General features: G+C 46.0%; 1 protein-coding gene across 1 annotated transcript in view; it reads right to left on the reverse strand.

Moving 5' to 3' along the window:
* PDE2A (phosphodiesterase 2A) overlaps positions 1 to 23,266 on the reverse strand; it is a 1,220,867-nt gene that overhangs the window by 1,187,846 nt on the left and 9,755 nt on the right. The window lies entirely within an intron of this gene.

A 23,266-nucleotide genomic window follows, 5' to 3' on the forward strand; every position in this document is an offset into this window, starting at 1 on the left:
ACCGGTGGCAAGTAATGTTGGCTCGGAAGCCGGGTCGCATCGGGGGGTTTCCCCTGCCGGCCGGGGGCGGGGGGTTGCTGGCGGGAGTCACCAGGCCGGTGTCCCTACCCCGACCCTGGCCTCCTCCTCCACGGGGGCGATGGGGCCCTTGGGCAGTTCTGTGCGCTTCGCTGGGTCCGTTTCGGCCAACTCGGGTGCTTTTCCATCGGTCAGCTTCGGCGGCGAGTTGCCGAGGTTCCGTTAGTTTACTGTCCAGGAGGTGCTGCCTGAGTTCGATGAAGCAGTTGTTAGAAAGGTGCTCCCACACAACAAGGTCAAAGAGCTGCTCGTAGGTGGTCACGTTGTTGCCCTTGATCCACCCCTCGAAGGCCCGGCTAAAGAAGTTCACGTACTCCACCCAAGTTGTACCCGGGATCCGTTTGCAGTCGCGGAACCGCTGGCGGTACATCTCGGGTGTGAGTCCGTATCGAGTGAGGAGGGTGGCTTTCATGTGGTCGTAGGATGTCATCAGATGGTCCGGGAGTTGCAGCAGGGCGTCTCGCCCTCCGTTGACAAACCTCCCCCATAACCCGGCTCCCCAGTCGCTCCGGGGAATCCGGTGGGAGGTCATGGCTACCTCGTATGCTTTGAACCATTGCTGGATATCATCGTTCTTGTAGTACTCTCTGACTACATCTTTGGGTATGTGGACCTTGGGGTCTGTAGGGGCAGCAGTGTTCGTGCGCTCGGGGACCCCGAGTTCCTTGTTCTGCTTCCGAATCTCTAGTTCTTTGAGGTTGCGCTCATGTTCGTAGGTTAGCTTCTTCTCTTCTAGCTCTCTCTGCCTTTGTTTCTCTTCTCGCTCCTCTCGGAGCCGTAAGTGTTCCAACGTTATTTTTTGTTCCGCCAATTTGAGCTCTCCATCTAAGCGAAGTCGTGCCAGTTCTAATTCATGGAGCCTGCTATTTTCCCGTTCCCGGACCTCTTCTGGGGAGAGACCCGATCTTCTTTCTTCCGTCGGCGTGGGGCTTGTTTCAGGTGTCTCGTGGCTTCGTGTTTGGGGTACGATCGTACCCGCCTCCGCCCAAGATTCCAGGGCTCGTTTGAAGTCCTCTTTCGTGCTCAGTCCTGTGGTTGAAATGCCTAATTCTATGCAAAATTGTTTCAGTTCTCTGTGGTTGTATTCTTCCAGCCTTTCCATCTGGAATTTTTCCGTTGCTCCGCTCTCTTTTGTTGTCATGGTGGTTGTGTGTCGTGGGGCGAGTGACCCTCTGTACGATTATGCGTAGGTTCGGATCGCGCCGCTGGCCACCAATGTTAGACGGGGACCCAGAGGGTCGGCCGAATACTGGGGGAGAGGCCTCCGATGAGGGCCGTCTCCGGCGATCGTACAGACAAGTCACTTCCCTCCCCACAGATAGACACCACACAAGGATGAGATCAACACTCTTTATATAGGGTTCTTGCGGCAAGGTTATCAGCGGTACAGGAGATTCAGGACTCGAGGGTCCTCTCAATTCTAGTCTCTGTAGGGAAAGGAGGTAGCGGGACAGTCTTGGTACCAGATCGGTACGGGAGGTGGCAGGAGGGAAGCTCACAATCCTCGAGCTTAAGAGTCTGCAAGGTCGGGGCGCGGCAGCGCCCGCAGGCCGAGGCGATGGGTCAAATGGCGGAGGGCCGCGGCAGCGCCAGCAGGCCAAGATGATGGTTCTATTTGCAGAGGGCCGCGGCAGCGCCAGCAGGCCAAGATGATGGTTCACGTAACAGGGGGCCGCGGCAGCGCCAGCAGGCCAAGATGATGGTTCACGTTGCAAAGGGCCGCGGCAGTGCCAGCAGGCCAAGATGATGGTTCACGTTGCAGAGAGCCGCGGCAGCGCCAGCAGGCCAAGACGAAGGGTTCACAGAGCAGGGCTGCGGCAGCGCCAGCAGTCCGCCAAGGATGAGTTATTCTCGGTGTCTCTCGACTCCAGGATACAACTACCTTCCTGGTCTGGGGCTGCCCCAGTTATAGGTCTGGTTCCCTTTGATGTTCGGACCCTCGCGCCTTGAGGTCGGGAGGTCCGGAATGAGGGAGTCCCGACACCCAGCAGGGGGTTGGAGCCAGCGCCCAGGGAGGCCGGGGGTGATCGACACCCTAGCGGAGGAGAGCCGTTGACGCCTTCTTCTTCCATTGGCCTGCCAAGTGGTCTCTTTACCCCCGGTGTGGAGGTTGGTGCCACGATGTCGGGGCCGGGCCAGGCCCAGGGTTGGGGTCGAGTCGAGGCCACGTGGCCTCGTGTTTGTAGGGTCCAAAGATGGCTGCCGGGCCGGGGCCATGGTGCTGACGGGGACCCGGCCAGCCGGTACGGGAGGGTTCAGGAGCTGGAGTCCCGGTGTGGACGGGTTGTGGATTACCTCGGGGTGTTGCCGGGGTGGCTCTTGCTGGGGATTCAGGGAGAGCCGGGGTCCGGGCCCTGTTGTGCGTAGGGGGGGGGACGGCCCGGCTACGAGGCCAGTCCAACATATATACAATTCAGTAGAAAACAACTTAGTAACTTCACAAACCCCCAATTATGCCTCCCTAGGTTTAACCCCATTGCAGATCAGTTGAACTAATAACTGAGTTAAGTGTGTCTGTGAATTTCCCTCTGGTCCACACTATGACAGGGCGGAGTCACTCAACATCACACTGCGAGTGCAGGACACAGGTTATTTTTTTTGTGCACCAAACTGCACACCGTGGGACGAAGATCTACAACAATGTTTGCTGAACTAATTACACAAATACCTGATACATAATTATTTCACCATCTGGCTAGCATTTAATGCTCTTGATCCCAGTTGCACATGGTGACGTGTTTAAGTTAAACTGCAAATGAACATCCCCATGAAAGAAGACTGACTTCAAAATCATCATCCCCTTGAAAAATGGCTGACTCCAGAATCATCATCCCCATGAAAGATGGCTGACTTCAAACTCATCATCCCCAAGAAAATGGCTGACTTTAGAATCATCGTTCCCTTGAAAGATGGCTGACTTCAGAATCATCATCCCCATGAAAGATGGGAATCATCCTCCCCATGAAAGATGGCTGACTTCAGAATCATTATCCCTAAGAAAGATGGCTGACTCCTGAATCATCATCCCTAAGAAAGATGGCCGACTTCAGAATCATCATCCCCATGAAAGATGGCTGACTTCAGAATCAGGAGAAGTCAGTATATGAATCCCTAGAAACCTGTTTTGTAAAGACCTCACATGCAATCTTAAAACACACAGGACTTTTAAGAACTGACAACAAAAACACAAAAAGCACATCTACTCTGAATTTCCTTTATCAAATATACAAAACACTGAAAATAATTCAAGCATGTCTAAAGATTCAATACAAACGTCTGCTATCAATTAATTATATCCTTCTCAATTTTAAGTCTTCAAAGGTCTGTGTAATCTTCAAGTACAACGAGAAAACTACAAAAGCAATTAAAGTAAATTAATAACTCATAAAAACAAGAATAAGTCCTGAAGGAAACATGTTTTGGGCCAATGTAGAATAAAAACTCTTGCCATTAGTGCTTTCTTATCCCTGGATGGAACAGAAGAATATTACCAACAGCGATAGGCAAAGAGCCTGTTCTAAATTCCAAATGTATGCATGCACAATTAAGCACAATTTTCACTTTAGATTACATTCTAAATGAAAATTGAAATAAATATATATATTTTTACATTCATGGAAAAAACAATTAATGGGCATTTTCTTCAATTGTTTCTTTATAATTCAGGAATAACTGTGGGCACGTGCAGCCGTTGATCGCTGCGTGACTGATCTATTGTTCAAGGAGTATTCTGCAAATTTAAATTTTGCAATCACCTATGACAGGAGGAGCTCAAAACATTACACGCCTGGTGCACACAGAGTCTTGCACGGCTGTCACCTAACAATCCTCGATGATTATGACCACATTGTGGGTTTTTTGTATTTTTTTCTATTTTTAACATGGCTGTCACTTGAGGATCTCACTTTGTCTTTAACATTAGTGAACACTGTGAAGGTTTTTGTAATTTTTGACAAGCATTCATAATGGAGCGGTTGTGATTGTGAGTGATTGATGTGTTTTGCTGCTGCCAGAATTCTGAACCATTTTTTTGAACAATCTAAACATAAACCATAGTATTCTGCTAAGATGATCGTAAAAGAGTTGCTCGTAGTTTTTTTGTGTAAAATTCCGCAAAGTAAGTTGGCAAATTTGGAAGCAAGTTATAATGTTGAGGTTTTCTATTTGCTAAATGTAACCATTCGGTGCATTTTGCAAGGAAAAAAAGAAATTATTATCTATCGAACATGAGTAGCATTTTAAGATTACGTGTATTTGGTATAGGACTTCAATTTGGTGAGGGGCTCTTTCTTCAAATTTAACGGGTTTAATTCAAAACTTTTTCTGGGAGTAGTTGTGTCTTACTCCTGTCTTTAGTGAGAATTACTTTTAAATACCCAGGCCTGATTCAAGCATTTCTTGTGAGTGTAGTTGTATATTACTCTTTTCTTCAGTGGGAATTGCCCCTCAGCCTACAGGCCCTATTCGCAATGCATTTCTTGAGGGGGGTAATGTTTTAAAAACAAATTTCAAACGTTTTCAAAAGTAAGATGTGCTAACGTACAAAATAAAAGTTCTGGGATTCACAAATATTTTCTCCATGAGTAAACACATTTTGATCCTGGAAAATCATAATTAAGTCAGATCCAGTAAGACACAGCAACTGACAGAAAATACTTTTTTAATCAGACCTGGAAATTGTTTAGAAGGCAGGAGTAAGACAAAACTACTCATAGAAAAGGTTTTTCGAATAACAGGTTTCAAGCAAAGTGAGTGGATGGTGTAAATCTGATAACTCAGTGAGATAAACGCTTGCAGCTTCCTCAGAGATGCATTGTCTGTACAGAGGCATAGAGCAATGCATACATTAACTAAAAAGAAAGAGCAAAAGCCCCCAGAAGGAAGTAGATATTGTGTAAGGCGTCCTTGCCTTTTAGTGGAGGGCAGGAATGAAAACTCGTGGAGCCTGAATGAATAAACTCACTACTACCAATGCTAATGTTGCATAAATAGTGTGAATCTATGCTATGTACGTGTGCAGCGTGTGACTTCACGATGTATGCACCTGTAAGAAACAACACTTAAGAACCAGGCCATTGAATGACAATACATACCCTTACCAACAAATATTAATAGATTCATCAACATCGCATCATAGTTTTAATTGGTGACATGATATAGAACTTCATCTGTTAGATTACATATGAGATTTGTAATTGCATCTGTCACAGCAAGGGTAACTTCATGAGCATTGCCTTTGGGATGGGGCTTATCATGTGCACGGCTATTGTGCGAGCCATGAATTGCGGTTCTAACCTCATAACTTATTTTTTGTTATTTTAATTTGTAGCCATAGCTGGACCTTAACACTATGTTTCCTTAATTGATTGATTACACATATACATAATATCTGCCAAATTTGGTGTACTTCTGTTCAGCTGTTTTGATTGTAGCACTGTTCAGAAATCCTTATGAAAATTGCATAAGGAAATTAAGTTTTGGGACCCCCTTTTTTTTGGCTCTTACTAGACGGATCTCCAAGAAGCTTTCCAGGAAGTAGCTGAGGTGGATGAACTGTTTTTGGGGGGAACTTTCGTTAAGATTCATCAAGCGGTGCCAAAGTTATAAGTTCAATAAATTGTAGCTGCGGAATTTCAGAGTTGTTTTGGGTTTTTGAAAGTTAGTTTTTAATTTTTTTCCACACCTAATTATAACCTCACTTTAACCTTTGCGATATATATATATATATATATATATTTATATATATATGTATATATATATATGTATGTATGTATGTATGTATGTATGTATATATATATATATATATATATATATATATATATATATATATATATATATATATATATATATATATATCGCAAAGGTTAAAGTGAGGTTATAATTAGGTGTGGAAAAAAATTAAAAACTAACTTTCAAAAACCCAAAACAACTCTGAAATTCCGCAGCTACAATTTATTGAACTTATAACTTTGGCACCGCTTGATGAATCTTAACGAAAGTTCCCCCCAAAAACAGTTCATCCACCTCAGCTACTTCCTGGAAAGCTTCTTGGAGATCTGTCTAGTAAGAGCCAAAAAAAAGGGGGTCCCAAAACTTAATTTCCCTATGCAATTTTCATAAGGATTTCTGAACAGTGCTACAATCAAAACAGCTGAACAGAAGTACACCAAATTTGGCAGAAAGCTAGATTAACCAGAAAGCGTGCCTTTTGTGTGAATACGTCCAGTAGTTTTTCAGAAATTAAACTTAAAATTTCAAAGAAGTCTTGATGGTTGTCCAGAGTCCTACAAGCATGCCACTTCATATAACAGAGTGGTCGAATTGGCCAAGATTATTTTTTTCCCTATCAGCACCTCGCTCCCACAGGCGCAAGAAGTTTTTGCGAGTCCCATAGGAACTTGCGCTTTGATTGGCTGGCCGCAACAAGAAGAGAAATGCTGTGACCACCATTACTGGACTTAGGGCTCGGTCTTAAAAAAAATAACTTAGAAATTCACTGAAAAAATAAAGGTGCAAAAAGGAAGTTATAGTAGGTTGAAAATACCAGTTTAAACACAACATTTTTAACTTTAAAAAACACTGAAATGTACCAGTTATAGTTAACAGAAGTAACTATAACTCAAGCCCTCGTCATGCACTGCTTATGACCTCACATATTACATCACATATGGGAAGTTCTTTGACATCATTGAAAACATTCCTGATGACATCTGAAACGACCTTATTGATAACAACACTTTGCATGCTAGAACCAAACGTTATAGTTACCTTAAGGAACGAGTTGCAGTTGCTCGAGAAAACTAGAACTGGTGTATTTCAGTCTTTTGTTTTGTTTCAAACACTACGTTGTCACTGAAATTTTCACCTAACTATAATGTCACTTTAATCTTTGTTTTTTTCAATGAATGTAGATATAGATTAGATAGATATTCGAAATCTCTGAACGTAACATCCAGTAAAAATAGGGTAGACTTGAGCATGCAGTTTAAAGGGTTTGCGTGCAGCATTCAGCAAAGGCTCGCCGTGAAGGAGCAATCCCAGACCACACCACAACAGAGCTCAGCGGTTTTTCGTTCAATCCTGTCGCTGCTATGTAGACTGGGCGGAGCCACTCACCGCTCGTCAGCACCACGAGGAGAAGCACTTGACTCTCTGCAGCTGCCCTGTTTAGAATCTTGGCAACCATGAGTAAACACAACAAAATGAACAGCGCGGTGAGAATCTAGGCTGTCAGCGAGGTTAAGCAAAGTGTATCTAAAGTGAGTGAATGCTTGAAAGGTGTTATGTGGTCATCTATAGAGTTAAGCCCTTATTGTAAGAGGGTTCATTTACACCCTCTTTAACCCATTGGACGCTCATGACGAGCTCAGCTCGTCATGAGGCACAGTGGAGCTGTGCTCATGACCAGCTGAGCTCGCCATAACCGCTGCGGAACGCCCACGCGGGGATAATTCCCCTCCTGTGTGGGGCGTTCCATTGAGTGCGTGGAGTCATGACGAGCTGAGGTCGTCACGAGCACGGCGGCGGCACGCGGCCCTCCTCCCCCCGCGGGGAAGGGGTTAAATCAGACCTGCCAGCTTCTGGAAAAGTGATGGTGAAGGCGGGGCCTCAGAGGACGCGGGACCTTGGGATGGTGGCAGGACATTGATGGCCATCACAGCCTAGTGTAAGTTGGAGGGACATTGGTGTAAGCATGGCCTAAAGATGGGGGTAGGGCTTAAAGCCATCTCAGTCTGAGCGGTAGAAGCAAGGGAGGGGGTGGGGTCTTTAGAGGGGGGTGGCCACTCCCATCTGGGCCAAAACATGAAAGGCTTCTGAACTGAAGCCCACTATTTCTGAGTCCCAGAGAGGATGTAAAATCGGTAATGGATTCTAGAGCTCCAAAGCCTCCACACAAAAGAGGGAAACCCAATTCGTGAAAAGGTTTTTGGCTCCCCGGGTGCTCACTGTGTGATATCGGCTCTTCATTGGCTGACGGTGTGAAGTGAGCGACACAGGGTGGCACTGTGTGAGGGTGCACGTCTTTTAACCCCTTGCATGCTGGTGACGAACCCCAGCCGTCACGCTCCGCGGTGCTCGTGTGCTGATGACGGCTGGGGTTCGTCACGGCCCCGCCCTGTTCGTTTGTTTACCGCACAGCGGCGGAAACGGGCCAGCAGCGAAGGGGTTAAATGTTGGGGCTTTCAGCAAACAGTGGAGTCCAGCGTCCTCAGGGCTTGTACTTTCATTTGTTTGATAATCACTCCGATATGTCTGTTTTTATTCACAGGGTAAGCTAAAAAAGGATCAGTGCCCCTTCATAGCTTTCCATAAGCAACATTCTTTGAAGCCATACCTTCTGGTGAGAATTGTGGTCGCTATTCAAAAAGGTAAATTCAGTCATAAACATAGGTTTACGATTGTCCCTCTCTTATATTGGAATCCACAGAGCGATACCTGGCGGGCATAAATGCATGGCTGGATTGGCCATATCGGGCACCGGGTGTTTTCTCAGTGGGCCGGAAGGGTGGAGGCTGGTTTTGGATCCGTGCATGCCGGTTTTGTTACAGGGGGCCAGTTTTGTAGCAGTGCTGCAACAAAAGCAGCAGCGGGAGTGGCTCCTCCCACTCGCATGAAACCTGCCCCCCTACACCCATCCCCTGGGTCGGTCGGGTTGATTGCTAGGGCGGGTTCCGGATCCCAGTCCGTCTGCGCACAAATGGTTTTACAAGTGCGAGCTTCTTCACGATCAGTGTGAAGAAATACACTGTACTAAATCCCACTCAAGGGGTGGGTTCTGGGCGTCCAATGAATGCTTGCCTTGAAAGTTTAGGAAAGATCACATACATATATGTTTGGGGGGCCTTCCTGATCCTCTCTCTGACCTTTTACACACTGGAAATGTTTGAAGATTTACTCTAGCCAAAGGCAGGAATAAATCTCAACACGGTAGGAAAGGGAATGTATTATCCCAAATTTGGCAAGGGAATATTGGAAAAAGTTTCTCCACACGGAAAAAAAAATTCCAAACAGAGGGAAAAAAGTTTGCGTGGGGTCTCCTTTCCACCGGTGAAGACTTTCTCCGCTGTGGAGAACTTTGCACAAGATGAATAGGATAATGTGCCTAGAAACCTGTACCTCGCCCAGCTTTCCAGGCTTGCTATTGGAGATAATAGTTAGTACCACAAAGTAATAAACCTGATCCTACACAGACGTAAATCTATGAGTGAATATTTACTGCGTTTTGCAGATCGGTCACATATATATGTTGCATATTGTGTTTCAGTTTATAAATTTAACTAAACAGACGTTGTGTGTTGTGAGAAGGCATGGAATGTTGTAACAATAAAGAGAAGAGACAGTAAAGGTAACAACTAAAACATGTATCAGGATAAAGGAGGCTCCCTGTGATTGGAACAGGGGTAGAAAGTTCCTGGAGTGAGTGTGACTGGGTGGGTGCTGTCATGACTGACACATTACTGAGGGAACATCTTATGTCTGCAATGATTTAGATAAATGATCCACAATAAACATAAGATGCTTCCAGAGCTCCACTGGTACTACTGAGGAAGACCTTCCCCCTACTGGATCTGTTTCAATCTTGACTCCTCAACCACAGCCGGAACCCGCATCCTCCCCGGGACCATGAAGATGTCAACAAGCAACCTCACCCAATTACCTATAATATAGCCTTATAGCCCGCCGTAGAGGGCTATACCGGCTATTAAAGGCCCTCTCCAGCGTTAAAGGCCCCGAGCCGAAGGCGAGGGCCTTTAACAAGGGAGAGGGACTTTAATAGCGGTATAGCCCGACTACGAAGTGCTATAAGGCTATTAGAACAATCTGTCACTAGAGGACAGAATGTTCTAACAAAAAAAACAAAGTCTTTTGGAAGCGCGAGGGGATTGGAATCCCCTCAGGCTCCCTGAAGCCTTTGTTCACAGCCAGGGCTGTGAACAAAGAAATATTGGAATGTTGGAGCTCCGGGCTTATACCAGCCATTATAAGCCCGGAGCACTCCACTGTTTTCAATGGAGCTCCCAACATTCCAATGTTCTAATGCTGCTTATTTTATTTATTTATTTTATTTGCAGAGTTTTATATGGCTCTGGCTAGACCCGGAGGTATCAGAGCGCTTTACATGAGGATCAGCAAGTTACCAGTGACAAAATAAGCATCAGTTACAGGAGCCAAGTATAAACAAATGAGAAAAACAGTGTTTACATACAAACATGAGTTATTAGCTCATAGCATAACCAAGATAGAGGTCAAATGGGAAATGGAGGGTAGTGGGGAAATGGTACAAAAAGGGTAAGGAATGCAGATCATACCGGCAAAGTGGAAAGTAATTCAGGGGGACAAAATAGTCAATGTGAAAAGACAGAACAAACCGGCTGGGGATTGTCATATCCTGCACTTCCTGTCACGTGCACTTGACCAGATGTAAAATTGCCCATGATCACTTCTCCCGTGGACTTTAAAGATGCCTGAAGAAGGACAAGAATATTGCAGTTCACTAAGTCAGTGGGCTGAGAATTTTGGTCAATGTACCACCATTTTATTCACTTGCATAGAGTGAAAGTAAACATCTCAACCAAATGTTTGTCTCAAATGGGCCGAACTGAGTTCCATCGGCTCTGATTTAGCATTGGTACCCAATTAAGGTACCTTTAACTTACAGCGGTAATTTAGTTCGGGTGGAAGTTAGGCAACTAGGTTCTAATAGCTGCCTGTACGCTGGGATTTACTCTTGTAGCACTCCTGAACTCCTGGAGTAAGTCATGAATAAGCCAGGAAGATTCATGACTTACTCCTGAAATGTATGGGAAAGCCAAGAATACTACAAGAGTAAGCCACACCTGCTCATACACCAGTCTTTGTGAATCAGGCCTGGTTTGTCATACTCCTTTCTTTGCTGTGAGCTACACCTGAGTACCTGGCCTGACTCACAAGTCTTGGGAGTAATTATGTCTTACTGCAGGCTTGGGTGTGACTTGTTCAGGAGTATCCAGGAGGAAGACATGCCCACTTTCATAAAGAAAGTATATGTTAATCACACACACTTTTTTCAATAACCATAGCTTACTCCTGCAAATTCATGAAAAAGACACATCCAAGCATGGAGTAAAGACAAAATTAAACAAAGGAAATGTTTTGTAAAGCAGGCCTGAATAGTCAGGATGTATTTACTTCTACAACAGAAACATAAAGCTTTGTGAAGTGTGCCCCTTGTCAAACACTGCAGTTTGTTGGTGTGGTTAAACATTGCCTTTCGGCTTGCAGGCAATTTTGGGCTGTTTCAACTCTCTCCTAACGAGTCTGAGCCTACTACGAACAAACAGAAACCTCAGCCACCGTGCTCAGCTATGTGAGTGTTTGTGTGATTAACTCATTGCCCAGTGGGCCACCTTCTGGTCGGGCGGCAAGTCTAGGCCGCAGTGATGAGCACATCTGGCCAGAGCTCAACCCTAGATAATAAGCTTGTTTTAGAAAGACATTTTAATTAGGGTTGGACAGAACTTGAAGAGTAAATTAAAAACTCAGCGAGATTCCGCAGAGTTCCGCCAGCGTCGGAATTCTGGCCTGCTCATGCTTACTTTAACCCCTTCGATGCTCATGACGGAACGGTTCCGTCATGAGCGTCGGTTGAGCTGTGCTCATGACGGAACCGTTCCGTCATGAGCCCGTTGGCTCATTAGAACATTCAGCACAGCGCAGGAATCTGCGCCGCGCTGATGTGGTTAAGTGCTGGGAGCTTGTCCCATGCTGTAAAATCAGAATGAACGAAACCTCGCGGCACACCAGTGGGGGGCTGCTTCTTTCTGCTGCTCGGGTAGATTTTCTACCCAAGGCAGCAGCTTTCGCAACGTGAGCAGCAACTTTCTCAATGCGAACGGTAGCGACCTGCCATGACCAACCGCTTTGAGAAATCTCACCGGGAGGCAGTCTAGTGCCCGTTTTTCTCCCTAGCCAACTTAAGGTTGGTGAGCCACTTGTGAGAAAAACTCTGCCATGTGGTGGTTGGTAGAGTTTTTGCCGAACTCCACGCGGTGGGCAAAACTCTGTGAACTCCGCCGGAGACGCGGAGTTTACCGCCCACACCTTTTAATTGTATTATACAAATGCAATGGGGATCCATTAGAAAAGAGAGAAACAACACAACTCCTGCAAAAATATCTTTTGTCAACACATTTTTATTGTCTTGTGGCTGACAATTTTGTCAATTAATAGCTTCCTGTCGTGTCTTTGTGGCCGGACCGCCGATACACCAGACAAAGGACTCAGGTTAGTGTACGCAACATTCTTTATTCGGTTTGCAGCAGCCAGCCTCAGCACGTCCGTCCCCTTGCTCCGTCCTCTTTTCTGTGTGTCCTTCCTGTCCCCTAACAGGATGTGGTGTCCGGTGACCTGGTCACCTCCCTCATGACCCACAGGGTCCTAGTGTCCCCTCCTGTCCAGTCGCCCATCTGTCAGGTCACTACACCTCCCCCTTTGTCGCAAACAAATCTTTGGTACATACAAACGAATCTTTGGTACATTTCACTGGACATTGTCACCCCTTTTTATGTTGACAATGTTTGCTGATGATACTGGAGGGGTATAGAGAGAGAGAGAGAGAGAGAGAGAGAGAGAGAGAGAGAGAGAGAGAGAGAGAGAGAGACATTGATATACGGAGAAGTGTGTCCACCGGTCTCCGTTTCTTTGCATCTCCTCAGTCAGTCCTCTGTGCTTCTTGCCTTCTCTTTTTGGTCTTTGTTCTATTATGTCCTCTAGTGCTACTTTCCTTTGGACGTCTTTTCCCAGCCCATCTTTCTGCTGCTCTTCTTCTTTTGTCTTTAATTCTCTAGTGTACGACCCATTCCTGGTGATGTGGTATTGTCCTGTTAACGCCGTTATCATTTGTCCTTCCACTTCTGTTATCGTCAGTGGGTCTTTTGCGAAAGTGCTGTCTGACTTCCGTGGTTGTCTTTGTCGAACTAGCGCAGTGTCTCCTTCTTCCGCTTTTCCATCTGTTGCATGTCCTTTCCGATCAACATACGCCTTCATTCTTGTTTTCGCTTCTTTGTCTCTTTCAGCTATGTCTTTTTGTTCCACCCGTTCCACTTCTTTCACTTGGGGCAACCTAGTTCTACTTGATCGCCCCAGGACCAGCTCTGTTGGTTCTGTCTGCGGTGACACCCATGCTGCCAATATGTCATCCAGAGCTGGCAAAGTTGCGTTGGCTGATGTTGATTCCACTTGTCTCCCTATGAGTAATCTGGATAATTCATCTATTACAATTCTCGGGAACCATACTTTTTCTCGCACCATTTTCTTTGTTGCCACAGTCCCTCTATGTGACTCATGCGGCAATCTTGCTGTCCTTCTCCTCATCGTCCGTGTTGTCACTATCCTGGTGCATTTTGTCACTATTCCGTTCTCACGTCCTAATAGTTCTTCGGTAATCTTTTTGAACGCCAACAGCTCTTCCTTCAATATTTTTTTTCTCCAGCTGCTGTTGTTGTTGTGGTGACTCCACCTTCGCTGTTTGGTCACCTTCATTGTGGTCTGTGTGGTGATGTCTTGTTTTGTCTCTTGTTCTAGTTCTTTCATTGTTATCGTTGCTGGTGTGTTACGCTTCTGTTCCTCCGCCATTGTTGTCGCTTGGGACACTTGTGGTGGCGTTTGCTTTGATGTATCCAACAGCTCTTCCTTCAATACTTTTTTTCTCCAGCTGCTGTTGTTGTTGTGGTGACTCCACCTTCGCTGTTTGGTCACCTTCATTGTGGTCTGTGTGGTGATGTCTTGTTTTGTCTCTTGTTCTAGTTCTTTCATTGTTATCGTTGCCGGTGTGTTACGCTTCTGTTCCTCCGCCATGGTTGTCGCTTGGAACACTTGTGGTGGCGTTTGCTTTGATGTATCGCCTGCTTCAGTGTGTTCCTTCCCCGTCTTGTGTATCCTTGTGAAGTTATGATCCATCAGTATTGTCTCCCACTTCTCTATCCTGGGTAGTCTCATTCTTTTTTGGTGTCCGCATGTTGTTACCAGTGCTTGGTGATCTGTTATTATTTTGAGCAACTTTCTGTGGATGACCATGTGGTCGCGTTCACACGCCCACACTGCCACCAGGCTCTCTTTTTCCGGCTGGCAGTATCCTTTTTCTGCGTTTGATAGAATATTGCTCCCATATGCCACCATGTTTCTCGGGGAATCTTTTCCTTGTTTGTGTTGTGCCAATATTGGTCCCGGTCCCACTGGGCTGGCATTTACAGTCAGTTCAGTTCGCTGCTTGTGGTATTCTTCTAGGATGCTTCTTTTCTCTGACATGTTGTAAGTCAAGGCCATGAGACCCATTGTCAGAGTTGTGATGATGCTCAGCAAACCTGGCACCGCGATGTCGCCCTTCAGCAGATGAATGTCCTCTTTGAGCCTTTGGTCTTTGTGTGTCAGCTCTTCTGTCCCCATGTTTGTCACTTCTTTCCGTGACCCCCAAGTGAAAACCTCAACTCGGGACAGTCTCGAGGTCTGCTTTTTCTTCGTCTTTTCGTGTTCCGATACACACATGACGTTACATGTTGCACCGCTGTCTGAAACGAACTTTCTTTTGTGTGATCCTCCTCCTATAGTCACGTACTCTGTCTTTTTCATTTTGCTTGTGCCCGCTAGGCGCCTTCTTGTTCCTTTTTCCTCTTCATCTGTTGACTCTATGGTGACGTTCGTCATAGGATACAGTCCTTTAGTCCTTTCTTTTTCTTCTTCTTCCTCTTCTTCTTCTTCCTCGCCCGGTGCTAGCGATGAGCTCCTTGTTCCTTTTTCAACATGTCTACTTGTTGACACTTGCGGTCTCCATAGTCTTCCTCTGTCATTCCTGACCTGCACTCCTTGGCGTGCGCTGGCATAGTCATTTCTCCCGTTCCATCTCTTGCACATCTGGCCAAATGTTAGGCGTGGGCCTCGCTGCGAAAGGTCACGTCCACCCCTGTGGCATGTTCCTTCGTGGTGTTTCCTCGTGGCCTGTTCATTCCTGTCTTTTTTCCGGCTGCCCGCGCGATCTTGGTCCACTCCTTTGTCTTTTCCTCGCTCCATTTCCTTAGTGTGTACTGTCGCTCTTGCCTCCGCTCTTGCTAGCGACATGATATTCTCTAGTGACGTTGGTTCTATAATTCCTACTTGTGGCTCCTCTGTTTTGCTGTGCTCGTCCTGGCACTCTTTGTCTGTTTCCTGTGCTATCTCTTCTCTTCCGTGCTCCTCCTGGCACTTTTGTGTGCTCTTTCTGGCACTCTTTTGTTATTTCCCGTGCTCTTTCTGGCACTCGTCTGTTTTCTGTGCTCTTCCTGGCACTCTTCTATTCTCCGTGCTCTTCCGGCACTCTTCTCTTCTCCGTGCTCTTCCTGGCACTTTGTCTTCTGTTTTGCTGTGCTCTTCCTGGCACTCTTTGTCTGTTTCATGTGCTATCTCTTCTTTTCTGTGCTCCTCCTGGCACTTTTGTGTGCTCTTCCCGGCACTCTTTTGTTATTTCCCGTGCTCTTTCTGGCACTCGTCTGTTTTCTGTGCTCTTCCTGGCACTCTTCTATTCTCCGCGCTCTGCACTTTGTCGTCTTATTTTCCCTTGAGTGTCTTTATTTCTTTTCTTTCTTTTTGCTTGTTGTCTTTTCTCTTATTCACTGTTTTTTTTTTGTTGTTTTTTTTTTTTTTCTTTGCTTGTGCTCAATTCCTTTAGTTCTATTCTCTTATTCGTCCTTGTCACCCTTTGTTCTTTCTTTATTTTCTTCTTTGTCTGTGCTTTGTTCTCTTGTATCTTCTTTATTTGCACCTGTTCGTTGTGCTGTCACCTTGTTTTCTATTCTTTGTTCTATTGCTGCTTGTTCAGCCCTTATTTTCCTAGTTTGCCTTTGCATATGCTTATTTGTGCCTTTTTCTTAATTTCCTTTCTTTCCTTTCTTTTGTCCTTTTATTTTGCCCCTTTTCTTCTGGTGTTTCTCTTATGTACTTTCTTTTCTCTTGTATCTCCTTTTTTTCTTTGTCCTTTCTTTCCTTTTTATTTTTATTTATTTATTTATTTGTCTATCTTTTTCTTCTTCTTCTTTTTACTGGCTGCCTTTTGTTTCCTTTTGTAGTTTCCTTTGTGGGACACTTTTGTTGCTGTTGCCCTTGTTTGTTTCCTTCTTATTTGCCTTTTTCCACTCTTTTCGGTGCTTTTGTTCCTTGTTTATGTCTTTCTTAAATTTCGCCTGTTTCCAAAATGGCCGCCCGTTTTTCTGCTCTTCCTATTGGTCGATTCGTAGGTCAGGTCACTACACTTCCCATAAGGCATCCAAGAATCAGGACTTTCTGAGGTTTCAGATTAAGAGAAATGTCCTCAAGTGACTGACAATTGTTTCCATTGTAAACTCACCTGAGGACTCTTCATTTCAGGGAGTACGTGGTGCTTCAAACAACCTCCAGACTTTGCGCATTTTAAGAGAGTGACCGCGGGTGTGAGTAAAGGGGTGAGTGAGTACACAATCAAGTGTGTTCGTGAATGAGCGAGTCAGTCAGTGAGTTTGAGATAAGCTTGTGAATGAGGGTGCCAGTGAGCGAGTAAATGAGTTAGAACGTATGTGAATGCACGAGTGAGTGAGTGTGTTAGTGAAAGAGGGAGTCAGTCATCAGTGAGCAAGCAATAAAAGAGTGAATATATGAGAGTGGGTTACTTAGTTACTGAGTATGCACACTAATGATTGAGTGGTTGAGTAAACTAGTCACTTAGACAGTAAATGAGTGAAGTCGATCAGACAGAGAAACAGTGAGAAAGAACATGTAAACAGCACAGTTTACAAAGTTGCCCTGTAGAGGAAGCTATTAATACCTATTATGCTTAAGTGCCACACAAACTAAATTCTCAAACTAAGTTAATAGTAGCCTAATTTTGGCCTAATGCTATAAAAATGTAAATGGCAGCATTTGTAAAGCGCCCAGCTACTTTCAGAGAGGTGTCCCGGCGCTGGGGGCCGTCGGGAAGATTAAGCAAGCTATTGCCCAGAGTCACATGGTGCTGGGCTAACCTGCCGCCAGAGCCAAGAATCGAACCTTGAATCCTGTAGTCCGGAGTCAGGCACCCTGGCCACTGCGCCACACCCCACAGCTATAGCTGAACTGACAGGGATCAGTTCTGGCCATCTGGGGCAGTTAGGGCTTCTAGACCACCCAAACTCACTGACTGTACACTACCACCGCCTACTCCTTCCCTCGGGCGTGCGCGCAGCGTAAGTGTAGGCCCCGGGACAGCCTGCTCCTCTGACCCCACCAACCAGGACCGGCTCAGGAAGCAGAGCATGTGATGGACCGTGACATTTGGAGACATGGCTGCCAACCATTGAGGAATCAATTGATGCATTGATTAGGATATTGTGTTAATTGCAAATCAATTCTTTAGATGCGTTCATTGATAAGGAAACGATCGAAATGCAAATCAGCACAAGAAACAAGTCAACAGATGGATATTGATCCGCACTGACCCTTCTTTCACCTTTGAGGTCATGTGAAGGGGTTTTAATCGTCATACACACATTTATGTAGCATGTATGGGCCATTCATCCAAAATGTCTAACACCAAAAGAATACATAATCAATGAAGGCCCAAACAGAACCTACAAAAAAGCAGCAAAATTTGTCAATTACATTATCTAAGTGACAAGAAAGTAAACACCTCTTGAGGCAGCCAAGCACTTTGAATTCATTCTAATATTGTTAGCCTCCCCTTGTGCCACTTCCAATGGGCTCCTATTTACAGTAGCGGCTCCTGGAGGGAGTGCTGCGGGCGGTGGGGCGGGGTGGGGGAGGGGTAAATAAATAAATAAATAAAATGAATTAAATTGCGCGCGCTGCAACACATTTGGCGTTGCAGCGCGTGCAATTTAATTTGTTTTATTTATTTATTTTGTTACCTGACTCCAATCTGCCGTATGCCGGAGTTTACTACCCCACACCCTGCCCCGCAGCCCTCCCTCCAGGAGCCGCTACAGCTCATATATATTTTGAGGCTATAATGGCTGCTGCTTTCTTTAGTGTTGGATGTGGGCAAAGTGGCGTCTGCACCCTGCGTGGCTATCACTGTATCCACATCTTTCCAAAGAGAATAGACTGAGGACAGAAGAACAAAAAAAAAAGGCTCGATTGACAATGCTTTTCATGTTAGTGATTGTGTCTTACTCCAGGTTTAAGTGTGACTTACTCCTGCATTTACAGGAGTAAAAACGTGCTTAGTTACAGGTAAAACAAATCTTATTTGAAAATGCTTTTCTATTAAAAAATACATGAGTAAATTACAACTCCACTGAATAAGACACAACTACTCACTGAAAACGCATTGTGTAATCAGCCTGATATTTCTGTAGGAATGAACACCCAGCCTGGTGTGACACGAAAGGACCCATAGAAAATGCTTTGCGAATTACGTGTGATAATTTAGGAGTCATTTGCACCTAGGGCAGGAGTAAGACACGGCTTTGCAGAGAAAATGCTTTCTGAATTAGGCATGGAAATTCAGGACTAGCTTATACTTAAGGTAGGAGTAAGACAAAAAACATTTCTGACACATTATTTCACGTGCTTGGTTGTAATTTAAGACTGTGTTGAAGCAAACTCCCTTTACCATCATATTACAAAAGCAGGTGTGTCACAAGAAAGTTTGTCATATTTGCTGAGTAGCATTTTGTTATGTTGGTGATGTGTTCTGTTTTGTGCTATTGTAATTTTGTGCTGCATTATTGCAATGTAATGTGTTTTGACTGTTGTGTTGCACTCTGCTTGCCTATATGTGTCAAATGCTATCTTTTGTGTTGTAATGTTGCTTTGTGTAACGTTATTGTGTTACATCCTGTTCTTTACTTTACAGATTCTGAAAGTGCTGTTACATTTACAGTCAAAGCAGCACAGCACCTTAAACTTCAACTCACAGGTAACTATTTACCACTACCTAAGGTGGAAAACTAGCGCTACTCCATTTCTTTATTTAAGACAAGAGTCAGCCGAAAACGGTGTTAGAGACTGTGTCCCAAATTAGCAAGTGCAACACTCACTTTGTATGAAACAGCCCCGCTACTCACCGAAAAAGCTTTGTGAATTGGATCCGGTGTGTTTCACTCTGCTACTCACCGCAAAAGCTTTGTGAATCGGATCCGGTGTGTTTCACTCTGCTACTCACCGAAAAAGCGTTGTGAATCGGATCCGGTGTGTTTCACTCCGCTACTCACCGAAAAAGCTTTGTGAATTGGATCCGGTGTGTTTCACTCTGCTACTCCCAGAAAAAGCTTTGTGAATCGGGTCCAGCAGGTTTCACTCCCCTACTCCCAGAAAAAGATCTGTGAATCGGGTCCAGTGTGTTTCACTCTGCTACTCACAGAGAAAGCTTTGTAAATCAAGTCCAGCGTGTTCCACTCCGCTACTCCCAGAAAAAGCTTTGTGAATTGGATCCGGTGTGTTTCACTCTGCTACTCCCAGAAAAAGCTTTGTGAATCGGGTCCAGCAGGTTTCACTCCCCTACTCCCAGAAAAAGATCTGTGAATCGGGTCCAGCGTGTTTCACTCCCCTACTCCCAGAAAAAGATCTGTGAATCGGGTCCAGTGTGTTTCACTCCCCTACTCCCAGAAAAACATCTGTGAATCGGGTCCGGTCTGTTTAGCTCTGCTACTCACAGAAAAAGCTGTGTGAATTGGGCCCAGCGTGTTTCACTCCGCTACTCACAGAAACAGCTTTGTGAATCAGGTCGAGTTTGTTTCACTCTGCTACTCACAGAAACAGCTCTGTGAATCAGGTCCAGCGTGCTTCTCTCCGCTACTCCCAGAAAAAGCTTTGTGAATCGGGTCCAGCGTGTTTTTCTCCCCTACTCCCAGAAAAAGATCTGTGAATCGGGTCCAGTGTGTTTCACTCCGCTACTCACAGAGAAAGCTTTGTGAATCAGGTCCAGCGTATTCCACTCCGCTACTCCCAGAAAAAGCTTTGTGAATCAGGTCCAGCGTGTTTCACTACCCTACTCCCAGAAAAAGATCTGTGAATCGGTTCCAGTGTGTTTCACTCCACTGCTTACAGAGAAAGCTTTGTGAATCAGGTCCAGCGTGTTCCACTCTGCTAATCCCAGAAAAAGCTTTGTGAATCGGGTCCAGCGTGTTTCACTCCGCTACTCCCAGAAAAACATCTGTGAATCGGGTCCGGTCTGTTTAACTCTGCTACTCACAGAAAAAGCTGTGTGAATTGGGCCCAGCGTGTTTCACTCCGCTACTCACAGAAACAGCTTTGTGAATCAGGTCGAGTTTGTTTCACTCTGCTACTCACAGAAACAGCTCTGTGAATCAGGTCCAGCATGCTTCTCTCCGCTACTCCCAGAAAAAGCTTTGTGAATCGGGCCCAGCGTGTTTTTCTCCCCTACTCCCAGAAAAAGATCTGTGAATCGGGTCCAGTGTGTTTCACTCCGCTACTCACAGAGAAAGCTTTGTGAATCAGGTCCAGCGTATTCCACTCCGCTACTCCCAGAAAAAGCTTTGTGAATCAGGTCCAGCGTGTTTCACTACCCTACTCCCAGAAAAAGATCTGTGAATCGGGTCCAGTGTGTTTCACTCCACTGCTTACAGAGAAAGCTTTGTGAATCAGGTCCAGTGTGTTTCACTCCGCTACTCACCGAAACAGCTCTGTGAATCGGTCCAGCGTGTTTCACTCTGCTACTCCCAGAAAAAGATATGTGAATCGGGTCCAGTGTGTTTCACTCCCCTACTCCCAGAAAAAGATCTGTGAATCGGGTCCGGTCTGTTTCACTCCGCTACTCACCGAAAAAGCTTTGTGAATTGGATCCGGTGTGTTTCACTCTGCTACTCCCAGAAAAAGCTTTGTGAATCGGGTCCAGCAGGTTTCACTCCCCTACTCCCAGACAAAGATCTGTGAATCGGGTCCAGTGTGTTTCACTCCGCTACTCACAGAGAAAGCTTTGTAAATCAGGTCCAGCGTGTTCCACTCCGCTACTCCCAGAAAAAGCTTTGTGAATTGGATCCGGCGTGTTTCACTCCCCTACTCCCAGAAAAAGATCTGTGAATCGGGTCTAGTGTGTTTCACTCCCCTACTCCCAGAAAAACATCTGTGAATCGGGTCCGGTCTGTTTAACTCTGCTACTCAAAGAAAAAGCTGTGTGAATTGGGCCCAGCGTGTTTCACTCCGCTACTCACAGAAACAGCTTTGTGAATCAGGTCGAGTTTGTTTCACTCTGCTACTCACAGAAACAGCTCTGTGAATCAGGTCCAGCGTGCTTCTCTCCGCTACTCCCAGAAAAAACTTTGTGAATCGGGTCCAGCGTGTTTTTCTCCCCTACTCCCAGAAAAAGATCTGTGAATCGGGTCCAGTGTGTTTCACTCCGCTACTCACAGAGAAAGCTTTGTGAATCAGGTCCAGCGTATTCCACTCCGCTACTCCCAGAAAAAGCTTTGTGAATCAGGTCCAGCGTGCTTCACTACCCTACTCCCAGAAAAAGATCTGTGAATCGGGTCCAGTGTGTTTCACTCCACTGCTTACAGAGAAAGCTTTGTGAATCAGGTCCAGAGTGTTCCACTCCGCTAATCCCAGAAAAAGCTTTGTGAATCGGGTCCAGCGTGTTTCACTCCGGTACTCCCAGAAAAAGATATGTGAATCGGGTCCAGTGTGTTTCACTCCCCTACTCCCAGAAAAAGATCTGTGAATCGGGTCCGGTCTGTTTAACTCTGTTACTCACAGAAAAAGCTGTGTGAATCGGGCCCAGCGTGTTTCACTCCGCTACTCACAGAAACAGCTTTGTGAATCAGGTCCAGTGTGTTTCACTCCGCTACTCACCGAAACAGCTCTGTGAATCGGGTCCAGCGTGTTTCACTGCGCTACTCCCAGAAAAAGATATGTGAATCGGGTTCAGTGTGTTTCACTCCCCTACTCCCAGAAAAAGATCTGTGAATCGGGTCCGGTCTGTTTAACTCTGTTACTCACAGAAAAAGCTGTGTGAATCGGGCCCAGCGTGTTTCACTCCGCTACTCACAGAAACAGCTTCGTGAATCAGGTCCAGTGTGTTTCACTCTGCTACTCACAGAAACAGCTCTGTGAATCGGGTCCAGCGTGTTTCACTCTGCTACTCACAGGAGAGGCGTTGTGAACCAGGTCCAGCATGTTTCACTCCGCCACTCACAGAAAAATCTTTGTGAATCGGGTCCAGTGTGTTTCACTCAATCTTTTTTAGAGGTGAAAGAGGCGCTGAAGGCTGACGCCACGTGTCCGGCTCCGGCTTGAGGTTCTCTACGATCCATAAGCCAAAAACAAAGCGAGCTGTCCAGGAGTGCAACCAGTCCAAGACACAGACCCCATCCAATCTGTTCATCGAGCATTTTAGCAGGAATGATTATACACTGACAAGCCTCTCCCCGGAGTTCTCCCCCTACTCTCACGCACCCTCACATGCAGCCTACCTCACTTCCATACCACTCTGAGACTTGCACATGCCCGCTCACATGTTGAGCATGTGAGCTCCGTCACTCAAGCCCTAATCACCAGCCGGCTGGACTGCGGCAAAGCACTGTACGCAGGAACCACCACCGAACTCATGAGGAGACTACAGACGACACAGACCTCAGCGGCCAGACTCATCTTCAACCTGCCCAAACAGACCCACATCACCCCACACATTCAGGAACCTCCACTGGCTCCCCGTCCAGAAAAGATGCCAATGCAAGATATCGATACACGCCTGCAAAGCCCTCCACGACCTAGAACCAGCATACATCAACCACTGCCTGAACTTCCACCAACCATCCAGAGACCATCGCTCTGCCACCCCGGCCCTCGCACAGGCACCGTGCACCTGCTGAAGCCACAGCGAAGGCCGTTCCTTCTCCTACCTCGCCGCCAAGCCCTGGACCGGCCTTCCCCTCCACCTCCAGACGTCACCCTCACTGGTGGAATTCAGGAAGAGACTCAAGACCTGGATTTTTCGACTAAGCCCTGCAACCTAGCGCTTTGATACCCTCGCTGGTGACTGTAGCGCTATACAAGTATGGTTTGATTGATTGTTTGCTGTGCCTGGATATTTACCAACCCAGACTTCAGACCACACACATATATATGCCTGACCCCTATCCTCTCACACCAAGCCTCACTCACTCGTTCTTGCATAGTGAGTCTGAAGCAAACCTACGTAGCCACTGAGATACCATCCATCTCCACTTTCCTCCTAGCTGCCCGAAGTCTC

This window comes from Lissotriton helveticus, chromosome 8 (genome assembly GCF_964261635.1).
Source record: "Lissotriton helveticus chromosome 8, aLisHel1.1, whole genome shotgun sequence".
In the NCBI taxonomy this organism is placed as follows: Eukaryota; Metazoa; Chordata; class Amphibia; order Caudata; family Salamandridae; genus Lissotriton; species Lissotriton helveticus.